Consider the following 19365-nt stretch of genomic DNA (forward strand, 5'->3'; position numbering starts at 1 on the left):
AATCCTCTATTGTAATATTGATTGGTGTTAGGTCTTTCAATAGGCCATAGAGTGTCAAGAGTGTCTTTTTATAATATTTTTGAATGATATGCCATTTTCGCAATTTTAATATTTTTGCACGATAGTTTGAATGACAGTTTTTCGAAAACAGGGGTCCCGTGGCAAGAGCGTATAAAATAAATTAAGCAAATAACAGGGGTCCCGTGGCAAGACGGGATAAAATAAATGAATCTAATAACAGGGGTCCCGTGGTAAGACGGGATAAAATAAATGAATCTAATAACAGGGGTCCCGTGGCAAGAAGGGATAAAACAAATAACCTAACATGGATCCAGTGGCAAGAGCGGAAAATATAAATTAATTTAATAACCAAAACGTTCGTCTTTCCCATTGTGAAGCATAACAACGAGAACTAAAAATTACATTATATTTCTTTTTGCCCAGGGATCCACCTGCGCTTTCGAAGGCCATGGTTACTTGTATTACACTGTGAATATTGGTTATGAAATCGCCATGAAATGCTCTTTGAATAGGCCTATCCTTTTCTTAGTCGCCCAAACCATCTCGTTACTCTTTCTGAGATAGTCATTGAGCAAGAAAAAGATGACGTACGTGCTTATGTCAAGGGGCGTGTTTACCAAATGTATTAGAGAACAGATTGACACTACGTCTATATTTAGTACCCGCCTCGATATCGAACCATGAGGCTGGATGGTTGTTGAAATTCTTTTCTTGTCAATTGATGTCAAAGTGAGGAGAAATATAGTTGAACCGTGGACGAGAAAGAGCTCAGCAACAAACTTTGTTGGATAACGTAACACGGGATTATTTTAACCAATGTTTTGAACATATACTTGGATTTTGTATAGAGTTCCTAGCTAAAAATCAGCACGGATCATTTAAGCATCACAAAAAGGTAAGCTGAAAAGCAATAAGGATTCCTGATATTAGATACAATTTTGCAAGGTATCATTTACCAACCAGTATTCCATTATTCAAACTAGACTCATTTAATAATCAGTTAATATATATCTTAGTATTGATATAACGTGATTTATTACGTGTCCATTGGTAATACATATTTTTGCAATCCTCAAGAACCTTTGAATTAAGGTTCTATTAAAATGGGCAAAAATAATGATAGTTCAAATTAAGGTTCTATGAAGGTGGGCACGACTGATGATAGTTCAAATTAAGGTTCTATTAAGGTGGGTACGACTGATGATAGTTCAAATTAAGGTTCTATTAAGGTTGGTAAAAATAATAATCATTAAAATATGAAAGTTCCATTAAGAAGGGTAAAATAATGATAGTTAACATTAAGGTTCTATTAGAGATGGGTAAAGAAATGATAGTTGATAATTCATGGGGATTGCATATAAAATAAACTTGAGTAGTATTCTTGCTCAAAAGATGCCCTGGTAATTGTGCAAGTGTAAATTATTCTGGTCCTAGCTTCTAGAGATCTACATTAACATCAGGTTTCGTGTAAGGCTACGTCGAAATCTACGTTGACATCAGAGATATATTGCTGGATCTTTCCGTTGCCACAGTCTGTAATTAAATGACTATTTTAAGACCAAGGAAATGTATCCGTGTATATAATATGTCGAAGTTAATTTTTCCACCAATATTTGTAATTCGGATCGAGAACTCTTGTCCGGTAAGATATTAATACCATTAAAAATATTGAGAACGCTAGTATTTTTGTCTCCACAGTTTAGATCTGAAACCTAGACACGATCGTTATCCCATTTACTAATCGAGATATTCCCGTCGTTGTGCCCAATAGTGAGACATCGAGGTGACTTCTAATTGATTCAGTACATTTGTTCGCACTTTTTGACGTAAGTTTGGCTCGCCCAACCATGTAACATGGGAGTATTACGTAAATCTAATGTTATTTTTAGAGTAGAAACCAATTCAAAAGTTACTAAGTAAACCATCGACTCACTCTAATATTTACCTAACTATCCAGTCGAACAACTAGTCTGTCGGATGATGCCCTACACTTTACTGGCAAAAAGCTTCTTCAAAACAAAACGAATGCCGTTTACTTAATTGACATTTGGTTTCAAGTCATTTTATGCACGCGACCCCAAGAAAATGAAGATGTAAGTAGAATAGTATGGAAATTAAACTATCAGTACTGCAGATATTGGCTCCTAGTTTATTTTTATCAGTGCATTTCACAAAAGATAGTTAAAGAAACTCGTTATTTAGGGAAAATGCCACGAACCTCCAATTTGTAAGAGAAAATTGGACAACTAATCATGCAATAAATCTTAATAGGGCGAAAAGCGGACGAAAACTGGTAATATGGACAAGAAGAATGTTTGTTAAGTCTACTTTTGCCACAGAGAATGGCGTCCAAAACCATTTTGTTTTACAAACTAACAGTGGTCTGTCACATATTTGACACTACTAAACAAACAACCCCAGGGTTGTTTATGGAAAAAACAAACCAAACAAGCGGTTGCCATGCAACGTATGCCCACATTATCCAAGAGGTGTGTGGAGAACAGGAAACATCGATAGGACCCATCTCTGGTTGTCTCAATGATGGACATCAAATTTGAAAAAAAAATTCTCGTTAAAAACTATAGCATCTATCGCGTTCACAAGGTTTTGGGAAGGTGGGGGGGGCATCTCTGAGACGGAAGGTTACGGAGCGCTGAATATCGATAAGGTTCGTCATCCTATGACCCCAATGCTTCACACCAACTTTGAAATAAATCCGTCATAAACTGTAGTCTCTATCGCTTTCACAGGATTTTCGCCAAAAAAAGGGTAACTTGGGAAGAGAATGTTGTGAAAAGCTAAATATCGATTGAGTTCTTCTCAAATAAATTTGTCAAAAACTATAGCCTCTGTCGCGTTCACAAGGGTTTCGACTAAGGAGGCATAAGTCTGCTGGAACGAAACGCCCCCCCCCCCACCAATGCTTCTCACCATATTGAATATTGATAGGGTTTGTCCGCTTATGACCCCAATGCTTCACATAAAACATGAAATCCGTTAAAAACTGTAGCCTCTATCGCGTTTTCAGAACAGGGGGTCTCAGAAGTTTATACCGTGAACGATGAGAATCGATAGCTTTAATTCTCGCAAGTTCCTAATTCATCACATTAGAGAGCCCACAAACCCAGGAAGCTGCGGTCGGATGCGCACCAAATTCTTTTGATCCTTAACATATGTTTTTGCGATTTTTGTGTAATAAAAATATATATGTTTCAACAAACTTGGATAAAAATTATGACAGGCAACAACATAATACGTTATCATGAAAATGTCGATGTATAAAATTTTTCTTTACTCGTTAGTCAGGAACAATGGTGCATTAAATTTCTGGTTGTCGTGTTACCCTGCCCTAGATAAAAAGAATATGTTGCTTCCTCATAATTCAATACAATATTTATGTTGAGAGACCTTCTTTATTTGACATATCAATATATTTAGAAAATTTGGATGTTTAACATTTAATGTAAATATAGCGTTGCCAGTCTAGGAAGAGTCGCCACCATTAAAGGGTCATTATGGGCGATTAGATAAAGAGTTAAGTTCTCGCTATAATAGTTAAAAAGTAAATAACGTAAACAGAATTGTGCTGAAAATTTCAGTCAAATTGCGCCACTCTGAACCGAGATATTGGCTTTTGAATTTTAGGCTAGCCGCGATCATCATTACTAAAGTCGCTACGACAAAAAACAAAGTCTCAATTATTCATTTTAACGTTTAATTATTTTTCAAAAAAATATTTCTCTCCGTTAAATATCGCAGACTAACGATGACATCAGGTGTTGATTATGGTCTGGATAAGTTAATTAATGTCTAATTAATAATTTAGACCTAAAGAAATACCTGAAATTGGCAGATTTCGCTCTTGTATAATGTATGTTTAATTGTACAGAATAACTCTAGCTTAAAAATTGTAGTGTGTAGAGCGTTAACCCGGTTTCGATCACACTAACGACTTCGATAATGTCTTATTTCAGCAAGTTTGAAAAGTAAATCTCAACGGCCTTTGTAAATTTCTCACAAGGTTTTCAGTGAAAAGGGGCAATAACTCTGTGTAAAATCGATGAGCGACTTTGAATTTCAAGGAATTCATCCTTATGACTAGCGGAAGTATCTCAAAACATTTGAACGAACTTGTAAAATTAACATCTATGGAGAGGTTTACGAGGTTTTAATGAAATTTTTGGTGACGGGGAAAATAAACATAGGTAAAATCGGTGCATGACTTTGAATTTCAATGGAGTTGTTTCTTATGATTAACCGAATAATCCCAACAGGTTTTAAAATAATAAAAAATTGGAATATGCAGAGAATTTTCGAGGTTTTGATGACAAACTGCGCATATATAGTTTTGATGGGGTTGTTTCTTATGATTAGCCGAATAATCCCAACAGGTTTGTAAAATAATAAAAAATTGGAATATGCAGAGAATTTTCGAGGTTTTGATGAAACTGCGCATATAGGGTTTTGATGCCAGGGCCTATACCTCTATGCGTCAATTTGAATTTCGATGGGGTTGTTCTTTATGACTAGCAGAAAAATCCTAATAATTGTTTGAAAAGGTATGTAAAATTTGAAATCTATGGAGTGCAAGGAATAGCCTATTTGCCTTGTCTGAAAATTTCAGCCGTTTGGAAAAATCAACATAACTCTGTACGTATAAGTCATCTTTACATGATCATCTAGCCGTGCAACTGTCTCCATTTTAAGGCTTTTCTTTTAAGTCTAACCCTAGGTGTCTGAAGTGAATTGTACCTAATTAGTACGCTTGTCGCCTGTGGTCTGTCGTGGCTAATGCATCTGATTTGGGCGTCGCCGCAAATCACACCGCTAGCCACTGAGAATGTGAATCGCCAAGAGATTGAGTATAGCCCAAGATTTTTTAAAACAAATTAGAATCTACATATCAGTACGATTCTAAATTAATGAACATACGGTTCATTGACTTTACATTTTGAATATCCGAGTGAAACAAGTCCCCTTGTTATATGTGATATTCATTCTGCGAGCTCTGTAAAGCAATAGGAAAGACAAATGGACCATATTTTGCGGCGAAAAATGAACACCTTAGAGAGATCAGATCACACCGACGGACATTTTTTAAAATCTTCGACACATCTGAATGAAATCCTAAGATTATCAACCACATTAGAAAGGTTTGGGCAACATAGTGTCATCTTTACAACAAGCCAACATGGCGGTAACTATACGTTTCTCGATTTGTTGACTGAAAAATACATATTTATCACGTGGGGCGAGTAACATACGGTGATAATAATATTTTTCAACAAGTAGATGTAATGCAAGATACGCCCAAATTTTGATAATCCTCTCCTTATCTCAATTCTCCGCGCCAAATTTGAAATGAATGCGTTAAAAACTGTAGCCTCTATCGCGTCAGAAGGTTTTCGGCAAAGGGGGGTAACACTGGAACGGAATGTTATGGCATACTGAATATCTGTGGGCATATACAAACCTAAATATAAGATTTTATAACAGCATTTGTCGCTTCGTTTATTGTGAAACATGTTTTTCTTCGAGAACGCAAATTCTATTTTATTTAGACATGTCTCGATAAACTCTTAATGTAAAACATAGACGGGATCTTATCGCACAGACTAACTCTTAATAGCAATGTCATCTAATTTTCATAAAGAAAACAGTCCTGTCTCTAAACGCTAAAATGGAAACCGAAAGATAACTTCGTGAAACTAAAGGGAAGAATATCAATGGAAAACGGGTTCGGATTTTAACATCCGATATTGACGTGGTTCTTCCTTGTGTCCTAATGAACAATCTAACCAAATTCTGTTCTGTATTTCGTTCACAAACTTTCTACTTTGGACCGTTGGACGCTAAGTTTTAAAACGCCAATCAAGGACTATCGCGTCTAAAAGTTTTAAAAGTGCTCGAAATTAACAATTCGAACATTCTTGTGTCCTAAGCCACAATTCAACCAATTGTTGCTTTAAATCGTCAAGGGCTTTGGGATTTTCTAGCGTCGTTTACCTCGTCAGTGGTGCAGGATTGGGGGCCTGACAAAACATAGTCTTGTCTAGGTAAAAAAAAAGGGGCCCCGTTTACACGTCGGCGTACACATAAAATAACGTTTTACGTTGGAATTCAAAATACGAGTAGGTCTATCTTCCTTAGACTGATTGGTGTCGAAAAGTAGGACGTTCAACCCGATTTAATTTCATTTCACAGACTCATGGTTCTCCCTTTTCATGTGTTAAGATAATCCCCCGCCTAACCAATTAAACGGTTAAAATTAGCTAGCGATCTGTTTAAAACGCATATCACATTAAGATTTCCAATCACGCAGCTATTCAAGATAAAGTTGGCCTCATGATTCACAATTCCCCCAACACTTCATGTAACCTGCTGTAGAAAAAGAGAAAAATAAAACACATAAGAGAATGAACACAGGAAATAATTTTCTAAAGGACATCTTGAAACATATATCTGATCAGTGATTCCCGGAGCCAACTCCTTGGTTGTATCCCCCCCCCCGCCCCGTATAAGGCCTAGTAGGCCTACTAAAAAATATGAGAAAGGAAGACATTTTAATTTTGTGAAATTATATGTTAACTGACTATTTCACACTACTGTGACAATAAAAGTATGACATTTCTTGTCAAAAAGTTATTTTCAAGTTGATTTTGTAGAATAATTTGGTTTGAGATTTATATTTCTGTTACTACACGTATTTTAATAATCCACAATTTCTAAAATTGGAAATTTATAGATGTGATTGAACGGTTTGACTACAAATACTATTTATGATTTTTTTTCTTTACACTTCAGGATTTAGTAAATTTATTTGCTTCATGAATGGTTTATTATGGGTTTAAACACATTCGTTTTTATGGTCTAGCCATACATTATTATTTGTAAATTTGACGCGGTATGTGACTAGTTAGAATTAGCTAAATATCATTTCCCCCATTTGCTGAACATTGGCAGGCTAAGTAAATTGTAGTTAAAACTAAATAAACAAAGGCGATAAAAGGAGCTAAGTCTTACAACAATTCTCCCAAACGAACAAAGCAAAGCCAAATAGAAATATACAAGACTTTATGGGAATGTTTTAAGTAATTCTATACTAAACTTTGTGCTAACACGAGGCTGATTAGAAAATGCCCGAGTTGGAAGAAAATGCAACTAAACCCCGAAAACTGTCTTGTTCAAGAAAATTCAGAGATTTTTAGATCTTCGTCGAAAAGACAGCTTGGGGTCGCGAGTTTAATTACGATGCACAAATTGAAACTACTTATCAAAAGACTTATTGTACAACTCGGATTACGAAATTTTAGTACAAAAAGGTAAGGGAGAGGCTTTGAATGTGCACAGAAGTGCCCAATTACTAGAACGAAAAAAGTTTTATAAAATGCAATAAAATAAGGTCGAAACATAGTTTTTGTATTTTTTTAAAACAACACAACGGAAATTGGCAGTTTTCTGCTTATGTCGTCTATTGAAAAACCGACGTTTGCAGACAAAACAAAGATCTGTCTCGAAGTTTCAAATGTTTGAAATGAAAGTGGGGGTTCATTGTTTAAGGCGTGTTGACGACGTGGATGTCAACAGAGCATTCAACTGTAATGATTTTTTTGGATTGATTATATGGCAATTTTATTCCTCCATGTCAAGTTATTCCAGGGGAAGCACGTCTAAAAATATTTATGTAGCATAGGTCCACAATGTGAAAATGAAAAAAATAGTTCAGTTATGGCACGAACCTAAACACAAATTATTGTTCTTTTTGAATAACAAATTAAGAACATCGATCGAACTGAAATGAAGTAAACATGCCGCTAACGTCACAACCATTAACTTGATGATTTGCCTACGCCACGTCCTATTTTCATTTTAATTAAACTTCGTTGAAATAATGATTAGAATATTATATTAGTATTACAGGTTTAGATTTCTTCATAGTAAATGTATGGTGGCTGTTAGCGGCCATCTAAATCGTCGCCTTATGAAGAAGGCGACAAGTCGACGAAATTAACCCGCCGACACGACAAAATGAAGGCGACGATCGTCGGGTTATTTTGTCGTGTCGGCGGGTTGATTTTGTCGACTTGTCGATTTGTCGCCTTCGACTTATTCACAACTCGACAAGTCGACAAGTCGACAAAATACAATTATTTCGACTTGTCGTGCGGCGACTTGTCGCCTCGGAAGCCAAACTCGAGCTTGCGCATTTGCTGATTGGATAACTTGCATGCGCACAGATTAACTTCCGAGGTGACAAGTCGCCGCACGACAAGTCGAAATAATTGTATTTCATCGGCTTTTCGGGTTGTGAATAAGTCGAAGGCTATAAGTCGACAAGTCGACAAAATCAACCCGCCGACAAGGCGACGATTTAGATTCATTTGAATGGCCGCTAACAGCTACCATATAACTGACTGTGTGTGCGTGTGGGGATGTGTGTGTGTGTGTGGGGCGGGTATATTTTCATTAAAATAGATCATGACACAGTAGACTCTCTACTACGCTCAAGTCCTGACACTATACATTAATACTTACACAATAAGAAAGAAACCATGTGTGTTTGTGGGGATTGGGGAGGAGGGTATATTACCGTTAAATAGTTTATTTGCAAAAACGCATAAAAATACCATGACACAGTAGAATCTCTCCCGTGTTCAAATGCTGGCAATATACTACATAATAACACTACACTTTAAGTAAACCCAAATTTATTGGTGTTATAGATTCAGATCTATGATGATAGGAGACATAATATGTTTTATATTTACTAACAGTATCTTGATGGCAACTAAGGAATTTTTGGAATTTATCATTCACTTTATTAGGTGTTCAATATCCTCATTCGAGTAGTTTGGGCGCCAGTAACTTCCCAGAGCTAGATAGTCCACATATAATCTTCGTGAACTTATTTTTATAGCTGCGCTAATGTTTATCGGGTATACAATGTTTATAAGAAACATCCCATTGGTCTCTATTACAAAAGACATAGGTTTATCGGAGAAACTGAGGGCCGAATTACTGGGGGCGTGGAAAATACTGTGTTATATTTTATATCCAGTTATACGGACTTCTATGTATTGAAAATAAGTCGGCTACCAGTAATGTTATTTCGACGTGACCAAAGTGGGTCTGAAACTTAAAACAAGAATAGAATTTGGTTTAAGGTCAGCAATAATTCTTGCAAAATTTTGAAACACAACCAGACATTAAAAACTCTGCTTAAAAAAGCCTCTTTTTTCCCGGTAACGTTTATATAGGCGATTTTAAAACTCTTTAACAATTTGATTTTAGAAATGGAAACCGAATAAAACATTGCGAAGTTATATCCAAGTGGATAATAAGGTGTATCCTTTATTGACTGTTTACAATAGGATTTGGATTTTTGTTGAATTTGAATAGAATCCAAGAAGTCAGATGCATACCGGTAATATTATGAGCGTATCGTCAGATGCAGTTTATCCCTTTTCAATGAATTGAACAAAATGGGGCTTTATCACAGGACGGGTCAAAAAACTCATTGGAAAGAGTGAAACGCGATTCTCATTGCAATCGAATGATTCATGTTCAACCGAACGATTTTTCGTTGGATTAAAATATATTTTGTTTTATTAAGGGCGGATTTTATTCGACCGCCAGGATCTATCAAGGCAGTTTAGTTACATATGATAATAATATGATATTTCATTCCTTTGATGTCAGTAGAAATCCGGCACATGCCTGCTGCACCAACGACCACATGCACACAGGGATGGATTAACCATTAAGCAAATAAACCGTGGTTAGGGGCTCATGGTAATGGGGGCACAACAGAATGTCTGCTTTGTTTGATGCCAAATTCAAAATATTTAATTTAAAAATTAAGAACTTTCAGTTAGTTTTTCGTTGTTTTTGTCTTTCATATTGTTTTGTCGCAATTAATAATGACGTGTATAATATCCCAGAAAAACTCTTGGCGGTTGTTGTACTTTATTATTGTTTATATTTTGAATTACATATAGGGGCACCAAAATCTCTCCGGGTTTATAATCCGACCTTGCATGCACCACATAACGTGACTAATAAACACGTTTTTGCTCATTTTACAAAATGGTCCCGTATAATAGCACCCTTTTCTTATTATTTTATTCGATCGCAGGTAGGCTACATACTCGACTTAGTCTATCCTGTGTGCATTCGTGAATATAAATTGATGAACAACTGTCTTTTATCGTAATAATTTATGAACATTTGATGGCGGTTTATACTGTTATCCAAACGCACAGGATGTTTAATTGATCGACTAATGATCTAGTTTTAACTGTATAGGCCTACTTACATAACCCGAAGAGTATCTCTTGTTAATTCACTGTCTAATTGTCGTTATTGTTTTTTGCAGAGACACTATGTGTTGGAGAAGGGCGTTACCCTGTCCGCCTCACGAGTCGTCAGATAGATCACGTCAAGGCTGTGAGGCTTTCTATAAGTGTGACAATAATGGCGAATATTTGATAAAATGGCGTTGTCAAGGCAACGATCTACTACTGAATCACACGTTATGTTATGGTAATGAAAAAGATCATCTTTGTCCGCCACCAGTTGTATGCCCGAATAATGAACCATCTTCCCATACGGTAAGTCCTTAATAGGTTATTAGTAAATGCCTTAACGGGTTGTGTGCAATTACAGGAATATGCTGCCATTAATCTATTCACTACATTATAGCTTGTTGTATTCTTAAACCAGGCTCGGCGGAGAGTGTGTGGGAGGGGAGGGGGGACTGGACAAACAAATGTATCGCCCCAGGAAGGTCTATAAACTTTATTCATTGGACATTTTACATAAACGACAGGGGACTGATGCGCACCAAATGTGAACTCATCCAAGAAATTAGTGACACTTGTTTTAAGGTTCATCCAAATCAGATGAAAATTGTTGTCTCTAGACGGTCCACAACCATTACATGCTCTTGGGGTTATAAACATACATTGTAAGTTTCATCAAAATCGGATAAAAATTGTGACCTCTAGTGGTCCACAACTTTGGTATTACATGTATTATGCATATATTTGTTCAGTTCAGCATCAAAGGAAACCACCATCTACTGCGTTTTCGTGGTAAGGGATTTAGAAAACTGAATAATTCTGTTAGCCAGTTAGCCAGAAATCACCCAGAAAGCATCTCCGCCGATCTAGACCCGCAGAAGCTTCAGGGGCCCTCGCCTAAAGTCCTAGGATGGTAGCCCCCCCCCCCACCTTCTCCCAATCATGAATTGCTTCCACCGGCCTTGTCAACTGAAAGCCTCTTTGATCGTGACGGTATTCAATGTGGGAACCAATAGTAGAAGCACGAACCCAAGGCACTTTCTATTGTCAACCCTGTCTTGTCATTACATAAATCTGAAAATCTGGTAGACGGAAAATAATTGGATCTATTAATTAAGTTTCCACCCACCTTTCAATTGTAGTGTGCGACAATTACTACGACCAACTGAATGTCACGCGTTACGCCCAATAACCATGACTATCAATGTTTGGTCAAATTTTGTTACGGGCGTTGATCATTTGATCATAACCAGTTGCTTATTCTGGCGACCTGTGATGGAACAAGTACATTGGGCAGAACCTAGCTTATTAGATTGAATCTACATACACCCACAAATAAAATACTGGAAGAGGCAACATCAATGGTCAGTTCTGTCAGTAAAATAAATAAAACTAATTGGAAAACATACCTTCCCACTCTTTTCAATCGAACATTTATTTTTCAGGATGGGAAATTTCCTACAGAATTAATTATCGGCGCAACACTAGGAATTTTATCATTCTTCTCAATAATCATTATAGTATTTGCCGGTGTTCGAAAATGTCAAAGTAATAAAAGGTAAGCTCCAAGACCCCCGCCCCCTCCACCACCCCTCCCCCGCAAAAAAAAATATAAATATAAAATAAAATAATTAAATAATATAAAAAAACCAATATATAATGCAATCTTGAGTTCTAAAAAGGATCAATATACAATATTCGAATAAAAATAATTATGCATTAAAATCAGAATATATATCAAAACTACAGAATATGTAACATTTTATTAATGTCAAAAACTAATTACTTTCGGTGTATATTATACTGATTCGGTTAATTTTTGTTTCAGATATCCTAAGAACCATATGCGTCATATTGCCAAACGACGTCTTGTTCCAGTATTCAGTGACCCAGTTTTAGCTTATGATTTTGGAGTGTATGAGAAAGCCTACCGAGTATTTGAGAACCTTAGTGATGTAAGTCTATTTCAATATTAAGTTTTTTATTTTTATGGTGAATTTTAAAGACAAGATAAACCGCGTGTTATGTGTTAGTAATATAACAATAGCTTCGGACAAAAACAGAGCATTAAAAATAAAGCACCAGAGTCAAACATAATCGGAATACGCCAACCCGACCACACTAGAGGTTAACATGATGAATACAGAACATACCCCCCCCCCCCCCCCACATTCAAATATCGCATATCAAGCTAGAGCACTCAAGTACAGCATGACAGTAATATAACAATATATCCCAAGATCTAGGGCATCGGGGTCCAACATGATAGTGATTTAACACAGGACGCCGACAAACTAGAACAAGAGACTCCAACATGACAGTGATTTAACTAGAGCAGTAGAGCTCAACATGACAGTGATTTAACTAGAGCAGTAGAGCCCAACATGACAGTGATTTAACTAGAGCAGTAGAGCCCAACATGACAGTGATTTAACTAGAGCAGTAGAGCCCAACATGACAGTGATTTAACTAAATCCCCGACAAACTAGAGCAGTGGAGACCAAAATGACAGTAATTTAAAACAGAACCCCGATATACTAGAGCATTAGAGTCCAACATGTTAATAATTTACCTGGAGTCTGAACTTGGCTTAAGAACAGGCGGGTTCGTCTGTATGATGAAAACATATGTGACTGTGACCAAGTGTACGTGGATTTATAGTGTATAAAATAAGTTTATATCTGATTTATTTGAATAGAAATCAACTGATACCAATTAACCAACAACATTAATTGTCATCGTTTCAGGCATACCCTTCGTCTTCACATTCCAGTCATCATCGTCATCCACATTTGCCATACTTTAACGATCAGTCCAGTGATAATGGCCTTTTTAGTGTGGAAATCGAAGATGAGAGTCGTTACGAACCATCAATAATAGCGGGCAGTTTTGTGTATCACCATCCGAACAACCTTCCTCCCCATTTAGCGGGAGATTACCCGCAAAATAACGTCTCTTATGATAGTTTTAAAAACGATCATTTGTTCGAAACCTCAGGTCGAGGTATAATAACAAGTACATTAAATAATAACCACCAACCACCAGATATGTATTTATAATAAATTATAGACATATTTTGACAGATACTTAAAAAGTATATAATTGTAAATATAAACAAACAATGTATATAGACATATAAAGGACACAGATATATCTAAACGAGAACATAAAATGTTCTTGTTACCTACAAATAGGTTTGTTTTATATTTTATACCGTAATCTCATTAAAAAACAAACAATTGGTGCAATATGACAATAGATTGTCAGGGTACATGCTACAATTAAGCTAGGTATGTAAACATTTTCTCATTTATTGTACATAATTTGCATAAAAATACCTGTTTGAAAACTGCACCCTTGGCTTTTAATTAAGTGATTGTTTAAGCACCCTTATAGCTCAATTGCTGGCAAAGAGATCAATTTTTATCTTAGCATAATAAGTCACTGCTACTTTGAGTGTAATTTGTATGTATTTTTTAGTCTTTTCTCCCCCCCCCCTCTCTTTTGTTTTGCTTTTTGTCATGCTGTTAATGCACAGATCTCATTCAGCGAAATTTTTAATTCTTTTTTTTTACATTTTGTAAGTATGAGGGTATTTTAGGACTTTATGGCCTACCAGGAAATTGATAAGTACTTTCAGGTTTTATAAAAATATTTTTCAAATCTTAGTCTAGGCTTTCTGAATTAATTGTTTGTGTCTGAATACATACAACTTATTTATTGCATTAACCGTCTGTAGTTTGTCCAATATGACACTTTTCCAGTTTTGCAGAAAATAAATTACGGCTAACAGCCTTAAAATTGCAAAATAAATAAATAATTACTAATTATTATGATGCACAATTGGCATCGATTTTTTGGAGAAAATGAAGATTCAGTGGATTCAAATGCATGTATATTGGAGAAACTACATTCCCTAACAGAATATTAACTCACTAGTATTATTTTGATCGGTTCAATAAAGTAGATGTTAGAACAAGGGATTAGAAAGGTAATGGTCTTCAATAGGCACTATCATCAGAAATGCACAATTTATTAACAGTGGTGAATGTTGGAATTGTTCAGAATTATGCCATCAAAAGTAACCAGAAGGCGGTAAACTGGACTCTTCATCGGCGTTTATGCCATGAACATTATTGTAGGCTGTTCCATGTTCTATCATTCACCACAGTAAATTAGTCATGGATTCTGCCTTAGAATGAATTCTAAAAGCACCCCAGTTTCTGATTGATAATAGATGATATTTTTCGCGGTAGTTTTTGAAATAGAAATAGTTAGTTTGTATGCTCTAATTCATCTAACACAGTTTATAAACACTTGTGGGTAACCCCATCATAGGTTAAGTATTGGTGTCATATTTTTCAAAAGGTACGTTTAAGAGATTTTTCATTCAAAGTGATGCTGTTTAAGAGATTATACTTCCATTTGAAATGATGCTGTTTAGCGGTTTCCATTCAAAATGATGTGGTTTTAAACATTCTGTAGCCGAAGGTATGGTCTTAAATTATTTTATCTGTTGTTTTACAATGCACGCTTAAGAAGTACAGGACCGAAAAGGTATACCCTTACTTACTGACGTAAGTTGTGTGTTTTTCTTATTAGTTGATTGTGTTTAGTTCAACACACTTTTCAATTAACTCCTACATTTTTTACAGAGTATGTAATGTACTTACAGGTATATGTTCATTCAGTTATTCGCCTTTTAGCTATTGCGTTTTGGGCAATACTTACCTCAAGGAGACTGTCAAAGAATGCCCCTATAGAGCCACCATAGTAAACGCTTCTCTTCAGAGATCAGTTCGCACGCATTGAAATTGTTTTCTTCTGCATTTTAGTAGTATTAATTACTAGTAGATTTTACAAAGTTTTGAAAGATACTTCTTTAAAGCTTCTAGAAGGCAACTAGAGCTTCTAACTGTAGATTGCATTTTTACTTCTTTAAACAAAAGGACGTTTTGCTCTTGGGGAGAATATCTTGTTCAAGATTTGGTGAAAATATTTTGTAAGTAATTGGTAAGTAAGTAAGAATTGGTCACGTGATTTCCTTTTTAATTTGTTCTTATGGCATTGGTAAGGGCCAAAATATTGGTGACAGTTCTAACACAGTCTTTTGTCCTCGTGTTGATGTTGATACGATCGGTGATGTTTCAGATAGGGTTGGCCTATCTGGATTTTGGCATTTGAAGTTTCGGGATATGTTGACCAAGAACGGAACCAGTTTGGACGTCACGACCCTTCGCCAGAGTTATTGTGGTCTATATTTTATTTTAGTTAATTTTTGTCATCTAATTTGCATATTCTAATGATATGTCCCAATATCAAAAATAGCTTCTTTTCTTTAAAGAATGAATGCATGCTTTTTTTCTGATAAAAGAATTATATTTATGTCATCATCAAGGTTGAGGTAAAATTATAAAGTAATTAAGGCCGATAAGTTTACGTAAATAAACATATTTTGTTGTAAAAAATATATATATATATTGTAAATATTGTGAAATAGTATGTGTGTTTGTGAATGTTTTCAATTTTTCATATGTTTCATATATTTTTTGTACGTTGTATAATTTTGTATATTTTTGAATAATTGCAATCTATGTATGTTATACATAGCTTATTGTGAGCAGGTCATTATTATAAAACACTGTGAAAATTGTCCGTACTTTTACAGTTTAAACCACTGATATTTTTGGCATGAAAATTGGTAATGCTCGCTGATTTTGGAATGGTATGTGCCTTTCAAAAGCGCAAAAAACGTATTCCAATATATAATATAATGTATTGACACAAGTATGAATTATATTCGTATTTGACGTATATAATTGTTCTCAATTATTACATAATGGGAAGAAGAAAAATATCCGTGGTTTCTGCCATAAATGTACAGATTATTTTTGCAGTGCATGCTCGGATAAGGCCACACCCTTACAGTTCCTGGAAGGCTTTATCACTCCATCCCTGACTGGCTTTCAGTTTGTTTAGACATTGAATTGGATCATAAAACGCTTAACGTAACTATATGTTGGATATTTGAATGAAATTGCATCTAAATCCCTAGCTCCTTTAAACATTGATTGTACTCTTAGTGCAATTATTAGTTTAAAAAAAATTTCTACTACATATTTATTCTTTAGATTTCTAACGTCTTCAATTTCGTTTTAGGTATTATATATTTTTGATTATTTAGACATATATGGTAAGTATGGAATTACAATCTGGAATGTTAGATCTTTAGACCATGGAATTGGTTGACAGAAAATAAGTATTTTTTGTTATCAGATTTTTCTTTTTCAAAGTAATTTTACAGCAGAAACGAACTTCTAACTTCTCTTGGAACAAAATACAGGTAAAACAAAATGAAATTATGTTCGCTTAGGAATACAGTAGATTAAACTGCATGAAGTATGTCTTCAGTTGCATGATAAGGTTTTACATTAATTAACTTTATATAATTTAATTTCCACAGATCTTGAGAAAATAAATAAAAACTCATGGTTTTATCACGTCTTCAGTTTCATTTTAAAAAAAAAATGATACAACTACAATTTTGAGAAAATAATAATCATTAACAGTTAAATATCAAATGATATTGTATTAAGTTTAATATTTCTAAATGTTTTTTACTATGTTGCATGGTGGGATTTTACTTCTTTTAAAATAGATAGATAGAATAAGACTATTCCCTGAACTCGGTGTATCGGAATAAAATTAGTTGGTAAGTCGTTGAAATCATAACAGAAAGGGGTGTTGGAATCGGTCTTGATCAATTAGATAGAACTTCAACAAGAAAGGTAGAGCTTTTTTCTGAAAAAAGTTTGAAATCAAGGATGGTTTGATGAAGCTTTCGATCAATAGTCTAGATTAGCTTCTGTACAATGTGGCCTTATCACAATACTTTGGGGATAAAGGATTTGCTATTATTTTTATATCAAATAAAATATTTCTATGTAAAATTTATAAGAAATGTTTCTTTGTTTTATTATTTGTGGGCGCAATGTTTATGTTTGGGTAAGTATCAGACTCAGAATTGCCAGAAAATAATGATCAAGTATGGTGTTTAAACCATGCAAAATCCAAGCTTATTTTATTAAAAAAAGAAATTTTGTCCACAAATTATTTCAATCAATCCCGACTCCAATCTAATTAAAACACAGATCCTATTTCGTTTCATTTTTATAGTTCAAATTTCGTTTTACTTGTCTTTACTACACTAGGATCTGGAAGCGTTGTTATCATTGACGTGTTATGGATGATGTGAGGGATTAACCAATGAAACGGTCTGTTACGGCGAGTTCTTGGCCTTTTACGCACGGAACTGTGGGTAAACCACTAGAAATGTCAACGCTGATTGATTAATCGATATCTGACGTCATAGGGCCAAAAGGCGCTCGTTTGACCCCTGACCTGAACTCCCACTATAATCTGTCAGATCTTCATGTAGTGTAGGCCATCGAAAGTATATAAAAAAAACGAAACGAAATATAGATCTGTATTTTAATCAGATTGTTCCGACTCTAGTTATGGCTATTTAAAGTTTAGATTGGTTTCTACTGATTTCACACAACCACGCGCGAGTCTATTCTCACAGAAAGATTTTCTTACACGTCGATCTGCTTATGTCCGTGTTACATGTAACAACTTTTGAGATGCGTGTGAACGATATAGCTTGTTGTGTCTACTGTTTAGGTTCAAGGGAAGATAAGAACGCGGAAAATGCATTTTTGGTGTGTGAGAGAGGATGAGTATATCTTTTCTGTGCTCCTGTATGCATATTCAAATGGTTAGTTTTAAGAAATTCCTTTATCTTTCTGGATATTAGACTGGCGGCTACAAAACATCCCGGTTTAAAATTCTGGTGGCAATAAAATCACACGCCGCGTTTCGTTTCTCCCTCGCACATGAAACCATTTGTCTCTTAATTACCCAAGTATAGTCCTGGCGATGAGTTCAACCCATCCTCGGTATCCCCAGTGGTCTCATTCCATTATACTCCACTAACCCCTGGGTTCACAATACTGATAACATATGGTACGACACACTGGTAATAGATGGTACGAAATACTGATGACGTGACAGATGGTACGAAACATAGAAATATATAAATATATATTTATATATTTCTATGGTACGAAATACTGATGACGTGATAGATGGTACGAAATACTGATGACGTGACAGATGGTACGACAGGCCGATGATAGATAGTGTGAAATGCTGATAAAATATGGTACGATAGACTGATGATAGATGGTAAGAAATACTGATAACATATGGTATGACACACTGATAGATGGTACGAAATACTGATAACATCACCCACTGGTGATATGAAAAATAAATAATGTGTACTAAATATGCAACGGAACACTGAAGAAAGATGGTACGACATACTAATGATAGATTGTACGACATACTGATGGTAGATGGTACGAAATATTGATACCATATGGTACGACATACTGATGATAAATGGTACGAAATATAGGTAACATATGGTACGACATACTGTTGATAGATGGTACAAAATATTGATAACATATGGTACGACATACCGATGATATATGGTGGGCTATTACAAATATGCCGGGGATATATGGTACGATCCGGCCACCTGGTACGACCTATACTGATGTATACTTATTTACTGTATGTGAGGTAGTGATAGATGGTGTTAAAGCATACAACAGATAAGAAACCTCGCCTCTCGATCTTGCGTGGCTCGAGATAAGCGATGGTACTATTATACATGTAGTTCTTTCTGACAGAACCCGGATGTGAATTACATATAGTAGTACTTCAATAAGCAAAACTGTCAATTTTTTTCTTCAAAACAACCATTGATTATTGTTATTTCTGCCACATCCAACTATAATTAAGCATACAATCTTACCTAACACGGGTACACGTCATCTCTTTTAAATCGAAACGTTAAAAGCTGGCTTTTCCCGCATTATAAACGGAACGGAACCATTTTGCTGACTATTAAAATCAATTATTAATATAGTTTATAAATTAGTATATTATGTATATTTTAATATATTAAACA

At 35.2% G+C, this 19365-nt stretch overlaps 1 long non-coding RNA gene across 1 annotated transcript; it reads left to right on the forward strand.

The window, feature by feature from the left end:
- Positions 1-692: 692 nt before the first annotated feature.
- On the forward strand, positions 693-17087 carry LOC126827763 (uncharacterized). Its single transcript, XR_007682859.2, has 5 exons — positions 693-916; positions 10397-10631; positions 11768-11880; positions 12151-12277; positions 13070-17087. It is a non-coding gene; the product is annotated as an uncharacterized LOC126827763 (long non-coding RNA).
- Positions 17088-19365: the final 2278 nt, after the last annotated feature.

This window comes from Patella vulgata, chromosome 7 (genome assembly GCF_932274485.2).
Source record: "Patella vulgata chromosome 7, xgPatVulg1.2, whole genome shotgun sequence".
NCBI classification, from domain to species: Eukaryota; Metazoa; Mollusca; class Gastropoda; family Patellidae; genus Patella; species Patella vulgata.